Here is an 11,076-nt window from a genome sequence, read left to right on the forward strand (position 1 = left end):
TATTAGTACTTGCCAAGTCAGTATTTTTCTGCTATTTTTCACGTTGCAAGATGCTTTCTTGTGCCCTTACCACACTACACACCCAGCTCAACTCTCTCAGTCCATGTTAGGATGCAGCTGCATGCCACAAGCTCATGTCACAATAACACCACTGGTGTCACGTCTGCACCAGGTTGTTACCATGTCCTTAACATGATCATGATCANCCCCCCGTTCAGTCAGTTCAGTTCCTCTTCGTGAACCGGAAATCAAGCCGTCGGAGTTGTTTGACGGGAACACCGATCGTTGCGGTGGTTTCCTATTACAGTGTAGTTTAGCGTTTGCTCGGTCACCGTCTCTTTTTCCATCCCACATTTCCAAAATTATCTTTTTGATTGCCGCGTTAAAGGGACGTGCGCTGCATTGGGCTCAGGCTTTTCTTTCTACTCACCCGATCGAGACGCTGTTATTCGACTGCTTTGTTCAAGAGTTTCGACGTGTGTTCGACCATCCGTTGCAGCAAGAGGAGGCGGCGAAGCGTTTGTTAGCACTACGGCAAGGTAGCAGAACGGTGGCGGATTTCTCCGTGGACTTCCGGATTACGGCTCAGGAGGCGGGTTGGGATGAACTAGCCTTAAGGGGCATTTTCACGGGCTCTCTGTCTGAAAGCATAAAGGATCAACTGTCTACCAGAGACGAACCAGCTAGCCTAGATGAACTGATAGCCTTGGCTATCAGAATTGACAATAGTCTTCGGGAACGGCAGCGGGAGAGGAGTCTACAACGTTTCGGCGAACGTTCGCCTGGTGGGTTGGGAACAGGAGATGTCACCGAACCACAGTCTTCTGGAGCGGAAGGAGAACCCATGCAGGTGGACCGCACTCGTTTGTCTGTGGAGGAAAGACAAAGACGTTTTTGTGCGAAGGAGTGCATCTATTGTGGAAAGAAGGGGCATTTCGTGGCCAATTGCCCTTTTCGGGGAAACGGTCAGACCCGCCAGTAGAGGGGAATGATCTGCCGGGTCCATTAACCTTTTCCCCGACTTCGTTACTGTCTCTTCCCGCTAGGATCATCTACAACCAGACCACGTTACCCATAGCAGCCATGGTGGATTCAGGTTCGGAACTTAACTTAATCTCCAGATGTTTAGTGGATCATTTGAACCTCCCGGTTTCTCCATTGGACTGCGCCCGAACTGTTACTGGCCTTACCGGTCAGACCATCTCCCAGATCACCCATCGTGTCACCAACTTGCAAGTCTTGGTCTCCGGCAACCATCACGAGTCCGGTGAGTTCTTTGTGTTTTCTGCGCTTTCTCTGCAATTAATTTTTGGGTTTCCGTGGCTAAAGAGACATAATCCGGTTCTTAATTGGGTGGAAAGGGAGAGTTGAATGTTGGAGTGATTGGTGCCTCCTACATTGTCTGCGATCTGCTGGTGCTCACGTGGGGGTGGAGGTGGAGGAACCTGGGGATGACATTGATTTGTCAGAGGTGCCTGAACCCTACCATGACTTAGCACCAGTCTTTAGTAAACGCAAAGCTCTTTCTTTACCACCTCACAGACCTTATGATTGTGCCATAAATCTCTTGCCAGGTGCTCCGTTACCCTCTAGCCGGCTCTACCATCTTTCGGGTCCTGAGACAGAGGCCATGAGTAAGTATATTAATGAGTCTCTGGCCTCAGGTATAATCCGACCCTCTACCTCTCCTTTGGGAGCAGTTTTTTTCTTTGTCGAGAAGAAGGATAAGTCTTTGAGACCGTGCATAGATTTTCGGGCATTAAACCAAATTACTATAAAGAATAAATACCCCCTTCCATTACTCGACTCAGTCCATGAGAAACTTCATTCGGCGACCATCTTTTCAAAATTAGACCTCCATAACGCTTATCATTTAGTGAGAATAAGAGAGGGGTATGAGTGGAAGACGACGTCTTAAACGCCGTTGGGCCATTTTGAATACCTGGTCGGTCATGCCATTTGGCCTCACCAACGCCCCCGCCGTCTTCCAGGCTCTCATTAATGATGTGTTGCGCGATTTTCTTAACAACTTTGTGTTCGTCTATTTAGACGACATACTGATTTTTTCAGAGGACGCGGAGACACACAGAACTCACGTCAGGACAGTTTTGCAAAGGTTATTTGAGAACAAATTATTCGTCAAAGCCGAAAAGTGTGCTTTCCATGTTGCCACGGTGTCTTTTCTGGGGTTCATTTTTGAGAAAGGGCGATTCCGCTCGACCCCGAAAAGATAAGAGCCGTTACAGAATGGCCGGTCCCATCTTGTCGCAGGGAGTCACAACGCTTCCTTGGGTTCGCAAATTTTTATAGACGGTTCATTAAGGACTACAGTCGAGTTGCTACGCCCCTCACCCAGCTAACCTCTACCCTCCGCAATTTTTGTTGGACTCCTGCAGCAGACATGGCTTTTCGGGAGCTTAAGAGACTGTTTTCTTCGGCCCCCGTCCTCTGTCACCCAGATCCGGGAAAACAGTTTTTAGTGGAGGTGGATGCCTCAGACACAGGCGTGGGGGCAGTCTTGTCCCAAAGGTCTTCATTGGACAGTAAAGTACATCCCTGCACTTTCTTTTCTCGACGCTTATCACCTTCCGAACGCAACTATGACGTGGGTAATCAAGAGCTGTTAGCTATCAAGCTAGCACTCGAGGAGTGGAGGCACTGGCTTGAGGGTTCCAGGGAGCCATTTGTCATATGGACTGATCATAAAAACTTAACATACCTCCAGAATGCAAAAAGATTGAACCCCCGACAAGCCAGATGGTCTTTGTTTTTTGCACAATTTAACTTTATTCTCACCTACAGACCTGGAACCAAGAACATCAAGGCCGATGCTCTCTCTCGACAGTTCTCAGCGACAGACTCTCCTAAGTCTGAGGTCAACGTGTTGCCCGCATCCTGTTTCCTGGGGTTTTCTTACCTGGGAGATTGAGAACACGATTGCGGTGGCCCAACGGACGGAACCGGATCCAGGAACTGGACCAAGAGGGCGAAGGTTTGTACCTCAAAGTGTTGTTGGCAAGGTGCTTGATTGGGTACATAACCACAGGTTCACCTGCCACCCGGAAATCGCCAGGATGACAACTTTTGCATAGAGACATTTTTGGTGGCCTACCATGACAGCAGATATTAAGGAGTACGTTAGAGCATGTCAGACCTGTGCCCGGAACAAGTCACTTCATCAGCCACCTTCTGGATTGTTGCAACCCTTACCTGTTCCTGCTCGTCCTTGGTCCCACATATCTTTGGACTTTATCACGGGACTTCCACCCTCTGAAGGTAACACAGTCATCCTCAATATTGTCGATCGTTTTTCTAAATCCGCCCACTTCATCCCGCTAACCAAGTTGCCTTCAGCTTTGGAAACAGCTCAATTGCTTGTCCATCACGTGTTCCGGCTCCACGGCATTCCACAGGATGTGGTGTCTGATCGAGGCCCTCAGTTTGTCTCCCAGGTCTGGAAGGCTTTCTGTAATGCGCTGGGGGCTCAGGTCAGTTTGTCGTCCGGTTATCATCCTCAATCCAACGGTCAAACCGAGAGATGCAACCAGGAGTTAGAGGCGGCCATAAGATGTGTTACCAACAACAACCCCTCCTACTGGTGCAAACATTTACTCTGGATTGAGTATGCCCATAATGGTCACACCTCCGTAGCCACAGGGTTTTCCCCGTTTGAAGCCTCTCTGGGATATAACCCACCTCTTTTCCCAGATCAGGAAACCGAGATCCTGGTACCATCAGTCCAGGCACACATTAAACGATGTCAGAAGATCTGGAGACAGACAAGGGCAGCTCTTCTACGGACAGCTTGTCAGAACCAAAGATTTGCTGACCATCATCGAGTTGCAGCCCCAAAGTACCAGGAAGGGCAACAGGTATGGCTGTCTACACGAGACATTCACCTGAAAGATACTCCGAAGAAACTCTCCCCTAGATTCATTGGGCCATACACCATCGAGCGAGTCATTAACCCCACTGCCATCAAACTGCGTTTACCTACTTCCATGAAGATTCATCCCACGTTCCACACGTCTCAAATAAAGCCCGTGTCGGTTAGTGCTCTGTGCCCTCCTACCGACCTCCCCCCACCCACCCGGATCATCGACGACCATCCTGCTTTTACTGTCCGCAGGATACTGGACATCCGGCGGCGAGGGAGGGGGTTTCAATACCTCGTGGACTGGGAGGGGTACGGTCCGGAAGAACGCTCCTGGATTCCAAGGTCTTTTATATTGGATTCTGACCTTATTACTACCTTTTTATAGTGAACATCCTGAGAGACGTCCTGGGTCGCCTGGAGGCGACTATTGAGGGGGGGTACTGTGGTGAGGGTGGTTTTTCTGGGGATTGTTTGTTGGTGTTTGTGAGTACTTCCTGGTAGGCGTGGCCAGACGAGTGATTGACGTCTCATCAACTCTCCCTCCTCACCTGCAAGAGATCTGGCTGATGGCGAGGACAGGTGTATTTAAGGCGGTGGCAGAGACCAGACCAGCGCTGGAGCATTACCTGCTTGTGGACTTACTTTCTGTCCCGTGGATCCAGTCTGGTTTCCGTTTCCTTGAGACCTCTGCTAACGCTCAATACTACCTACCTCCCGTGCCTGTCTGTCTGCTTCACAAAATCACCTGGAAGGAAGTACTCACAACTGGAAGGATATTCACCACCGTCCTGGAACTCGAACTCACCACTGCTTGCTTCTCCAAGTGTTGGACCCGCTGCCCTGTCGTAAGAACTTTAATTACAAACCGTCACTTACCATTCCTAGATTTCTCGCGTTTTCACTCCGCCATACTTACCGTGTCTTTCACTCTTTCAGATCCCGACGTTTCGTCCTGTAGATATTTCTCCTGCACTGTAAATAAATCACTTACCTTGATCTCCTGGTTTCCTGTGTCTGTCTGCTGCCGGACTGCTCGATAAAGATTCTCTGGTTCCTGACAATAATAAGGTTGTTACACTATTAGTACTTGCCAAGTCAGTATTTTTCTGCTATTTTTCACGTTGCAAGATGCTTTCTTGTGCCCTTACCACACTACACACCCAGCTCAACTCTCTCAGTCCATGTTAGGATGCAGCTGCATGCCACAAGCTCATGTCACAATAACACCACTGGTGTCACGTCTGCACCAGGTTGTTACCATGTCCTTAACATGATCATGATCATAACCTAGGCTAGGTTTAAACTACCATTATCTTGCTAGGAAAGATTTGTGCAGCCCAAAACCTTCACAACCTATTACATGTAATAGGGGAGCCCCCTGTGTTCTTATTACACCCCTGGAGACCTCACAAAGACCAAGCAAATATCATTTATGTTCTGATTGATCTTTTTTTATTGTAATCCAGTGAGAATGAAGCCTTAGTGATCAAAGGTAAGAAAACATTTTATTACTGTTTTACTTTTTTAAACACATAAGAGGATTTTTTAATTTTATTTTACTTATATAATTGTAATCAAATGTATACAATAAATAAGAAAATATATGTAGTGTCAGAATGTCACAATGACAGAAAGGAGCACATTCATAAAGACTATTGGCCTTTCTTTTTAAGACGTTACCTATCCTAAAATAGTGCTTCTGGATTATTGCACAGTCTTCAAAACCTACAGTTTGCAGCAGTTTTAGTATTCCTAAATCACTGGTAAGATGAAACATAGTGTTGCAATATGCCACCTGGATCAGATCCATCAACAGCAAATTCTTTCATCCCTCTGAGAATTTGTTGGCATTCACATTTATGCATTTGATCAAAAACTTTTCAGATACTGAGACAACGGTTTCTTTTTATTTTATTTTATTTTATTTTATAAAGTCTCCTTATATTTTGGTTGTGTAGTCTCTCAGATGTATAGGCGTGCACATGCCAATGTAATGTATTCTCCATATGGTCCTTGTTGCAGAACTGTGTTTAACTGGCATCCATTTCAGTGTCTGCCCACTGATGATGATTTAAAAAGAAAAAGTTGGCTAAAACAGTGTGCACAGTGTAATTTTAGCCTTATGTATGTTTGGGAACTTTTGTAAGAGTTTTCATGAAGAGTTTTTGAAAATAACCTTGAGATCTGCCTACAGCTACAGTGAGCTCCATCTATATGCTTTCTAGTGTATAAAAGCCTGGAAAACTAACCAAATACATGTACTGAATTTCAACAGGATTTTCTTTGTCTTAAAGGAATACTTCAGACTTTTTAAAGTGGGGTTCTGAGGTTATAAATAAAAAAGAACTTGCCTATTGTAGATAGCTCTTTCAACAGCCTCAGTTTGGAGAAATAGACTTTACTTCTGACCAGACTGATTAACTAATGCCTAATTTGAACACAGCCAAGACCAAAAATAAGTTCATGCATAGACTATTTTATAAGCCTTTACATCACTGTCAGTTTTGAACTGCATGGTTATTGTGGCCAAAACATTATGATATTCCTGCTGGTACTGCCCCAGGCTGCATCAGAAGTGCCAAAGCTGTGAGTGTTTGTGCATGGAAGTAACCAATAATTAACCGTCAGAATCAAACTTTCTTTTTCCAAACTGAGGTTGTTCAAAGAGCTGTTGTTAAAGTGAAAGAGTGCTTGAAGTAACCTCGTTTTGAGTCAGAATGTCTACCTATGTCATAAAAACAGGTTCATTTGTGAAGATTAACATGAATATGAAACCACATAGTGTTTGTCAAATAAGAGCATAATAGTACATGTATTTGTATAGTAATGATTTGGTACAGGTATTAGAGATGAGTACAAGGAACTAGATGACAAATGCATGAGTTTTGTGCTCTGAGACTCTTTCAGTTGGAAGACTTTTGGTGGATTCATACTAATTTCATTTTAAAACTAAAAGCATTTTGTTTCAGAGGGGCATCTGTCAGAGGTCACTTCTATGGTAGACTTTGCCCCCTAGATCCTGCTTCCAGAGACCACATCAGTGGTTTGATTTGTCCCCGAGGAGCACCTGACACTGGGTGGGTAATGGATAACTGTGTTTCAGAGAAAAAGGCTGTGAGAAGCAACATCTGTGGTTGATTCTTCCAGCTATCAGGGTCCACATCTGTGGTTGGCTCCTAGACTGTGGCCTCATCAGCAGAAGAATATCACCATCACCTTCCTCATCTTCATCCAAAAATCAAACAGGTCACAATACCATACAGCAACATCACATTATATTTACTGGAATGATTACTGAATCTAGAGTGAATTTTAAGTTCAAATGAGAAGCTTTTATTTTAAAAGAGGAAGGACTGATTATTTTCAAATGAAACAAATATGCAAGGAACTTTTATTTTGTAAAAAGACTAATAGCTTTTATTCATAAATGACTTACAGGCAGATTTGTAAGCACTTTTTACTAAATCCTTGAATGTTCTGTTAAACAAAAGCAATTGTCAATATTCATGAAATTTAGGGTATTTTGCCATTTATAAATTCAAGTTTATTTAATCCACCGTATAATATTGTTTTACCTGAAATAAGTTTGTTGTATCATTAAACATTAATTAAGCATTTTGAACTGCCTTGTTGCTGAAAAGTGCCATACAAATAAATTTGACTTGACTTTTTTAAGCCTTAAACATGACATTTAGTCTCGCCTAGTCTAAGGTTGATACGAATGCGCACTTGGTCTAGTAGTAAGCCACCAGCGTCTTTATAGACAGGTAGCACTTTTCTAAAGCAAAAACGATTATCAGTGCAGTGCAACCAGTTCTTCTGATAAATGCCCTGACTTCTTGCTTTAGTTTATTTTCCTTATGTATTCACTTATTTATTTATGTATTATTAATTTCCTGTCTGTTCTTGTTTTTAGTTTATTGTATTACTATTAGTGTTTTTATTTTTTTTGTATGTTTTTGCTCTTTCTGTCCAGTAATCTGCGATATGTGTAATTTTGTTCCAATTGGCATGTTCTTGTATGTTCGCTTTACAAAATTTAATGAATATATATTTGAAGAAAAAAAAACCATGACATTTAAATAAAATAAAAACAAAATTTATGGGAAAAACATTTTATAAAACTACAGTAAAATGGAAGTGCACTATTCCTGATTTCATTTATTTGTGTTTATTATATTTCTCAATGGCCTACATTTAAATAAATAATTTGTCAGATATTTTAAGTGAAAGTTTAATAGGAAGCTATCAAAGGAAATTTTCACCTTCACTAATCTCCACTTGGTCTTCATTTCACTGCACTGATTGAAGATCAGTTTTCTGTTTAGTCCAATAAAGTATAAATCACCTGCAACTGATGTTATCTGCTCTAGGAGTAGTTGTAGTTGTTGCATCAATAAGAAATTAAAATAATAAAATCCAGCAAAACAGTGCAAAAAGTCTTGGGATTGTCTTGGGCTTGGCATTTGTGCCCTAAGGGTCTTAATCCTGCCTTGACAACAGCTACGATATTGATTGTTCACAACTTTTACATAGAACCAAACTTTTAAAAATGTATTTATTTCAAAAAATACAGAATACTGTGGATGCTTCTTTTTCTTTTATATGTGTTTGATTTCCCTGTCTATTTACTCATTTTCCTTTTGAACTTTCCACTTTATGTCAAAGCTTTGCAGTGTTCTTTATCCAGATGGTAGAATATTGTCACTGCTCAGACATTTGCATGTATAAATGTCAGATTGTGTTCCTACACCTCATACATGCACTGTTCTGTTGGTGTGGATGTGTATTTGAGAGTTATTTTGTGAATTTGAAAATGTGTCTCACTATCCTGGTGTAGCTGTAAATGGGCAGGTGTGATTTGCATCATAATGACAGTGTACCTGTTTGATACTCTGGCAGATGCACCAGAGTTTAAATAAGTAAATCAAATGCTGACTCAGGGTTGGTGCTACAGTTTTCACTATCCTCACAGATGTTTGATGCTGAACTGAGGTGTCTCAAATCCAACACAAGTATACAGTAGCAAAGGAAAGTGTTTTAGTTTCCTTTTGGTCGTGTAAAGCCGTCTTACTTTACTTACTTGTGCATTATAAGCATCTAGGAGTTCACCTTCTGTTTGACAGAGAACTTTATATCATTGCAGATGCTGGATAGAAAAATGTTGTGCAGGCAGGTTAATAGTACAGAAAAGGTTTGCATTAAAGTAACTGAGATGAAGGCATAAAAAGGCCAGCAGGTGTCTTCATTAGTTCTTCATCTCAATTTATTCTCCCTGTTGCTCAGTTTTCTGCAAGGAGCTGTCAAACGGCTCTGCAGAGACTTTTTGCCTGCTGTAATAATTGTAATATCATCCCATGACAGAATAAATCACCTTCATGTTGCAGACAGGGGCACAGCTGGGATCCATGGCAGGACTCTGCTTCTCTCACTGATATTCTTGCTTCTTTTCTGTTTTTTTTTTTTTTTTTCTTTTCCCTCCTCACCAGGTTAATCCCTTGAAATAAAATAGCCTAGCTTTTGGTGACGCACAGTCGGAGTGCTATAAATGCCTATAGACTGTGGAGCGGGCAGAAGATGAACATCAGGAGTCTGAGCCATATTCATGTTGAAGAGAATTGGTAGAAAGACACTTAGTCAGACAGACGAGTGAATGAGACAAATGACAGACAAAGAGAAGAATCTGTCAGTCTGTATAGAAAAGAGGCTCTTGTTGCAAATTGCTGCTCTACAAAACTGACAGTATAAGGTGGCCTTGTTAGCAGGTGATCCCCTCTAAAGCAGGCTGCAATGAAAGGCCTAGCAGTCCTTGAAGGAATGTATATTACCCACTGCCATTTATGCCAGAGTTTTAAACTAAGATCATCTTAAGACAAGAAGGGACAAAGTTATAACTTCTTTTGTCAACCTTGTAAATGACATTATGTACTCTTACAGATCTTGTGAGATGTGTAGATACATCTACACCAAACTATAGCTCAATATCTATAAATTTAACTGTGGTATAACCATTTTTGTGTTAGCTGAGTCTGATTAGCTGTGACGTCCATATTGAATTTGGGTGATGCCAAAAGGTAATCCGTTGTAGATGTTCACCCAGTGACTATGTCCTGAAATTTTCATTAAAATCTGTCCAATGGTTCATGAGATATTTTGCTAACAGTTAATGTTAATGCTAAAATTGTAAGCAAAGATCTCACAAAATGCTCAAAGTATGTGATGGGGATGACTCTGCCACACAAAAATCTTTACTCAGTAGTTGTAAAAATGACTGAGTTAGAGCTATTTTGGTGTTGGTTAATGTCAATTAGCTGTGGCAGACAGTTAAGTACAATACGTCTGCAGCCTATACACAGCTGATAATCATATTTGTCTGTTCCCTATTTTGTTTCCCCATTTTATAACATATTCAGGTGTCCATGAGTAGAGGTATCCACGTGTGTGTGTGTGTTTCTGTGTGTCTTTGCCTGTCCCTAAATGGACAGAAGAACAGTGTACAATGTTTCAGACATATAAAATGTACTTTATTTTTTTGGGGGAATGAATGTCATAGAAAGCGTCCTCCAGGAAAATAAACACAAGGGACAGTCTTTGTATAGAAGTCACCTCTGCACCCTTCAGTTCATCCATTAGTTACTATATGACGTGAGTAAGACAGAAAAAGTACAAAGGTTCGTCTGTATATGTCAGAAGAATTACAGAAAAATGAATTTCTGAGATGAATAAAAAGAGAAACTTTAGCAGGGACACAGACAGGAGGATGAAACTTTACTGTGGCTGCAGATTTCTACAAAAATATGGGGACATGACGGCCATTGTTCCTTCTGAGCCAGTTACACATTAGATTCAGACAATCACCCACCATTAGGCTTCTGTCCATTAACTCCCTGAATCCTAATTAGATCCATGCTTGTGCATACACTCACACACACACATCCAGCATATCAAAGAGTCTATGTCAGTAACAATCAAAAGAAAACAATGTTTATTAGTTCACATATGATTTCTCTCTTTTGTGTTTGTTTTTCTCAGATGTTGGTTTGGTGATGTGCTGTTTAAGGTGGTAGGACAGAAATACAGTTACCAGCCACTTTATTAGGTACACTTGTTCAGTTGCTTGTTAACACAAATAGCTAATCATTCAATCACATGACAGCAACTTAATGCCTTCAGGCATGTAGACGTGGTAAAGATGACTT

This window comes from Kryptolebias marmoratus, linkage group LG3 (genome assembly GCF_001649575.2).
Source record: "Kryptolebias marmoratus isolate JLee-2015 linkage group LG3, ASM164957v2, whole genome shotgun sequence".
Lineage (NCBI taxonomy): Eukaryota > Metazoa > Chordata > Actinopteri > Cyprinodontiformes > Rivulidae > Kryptolebias > Kryptolebias marmoratus.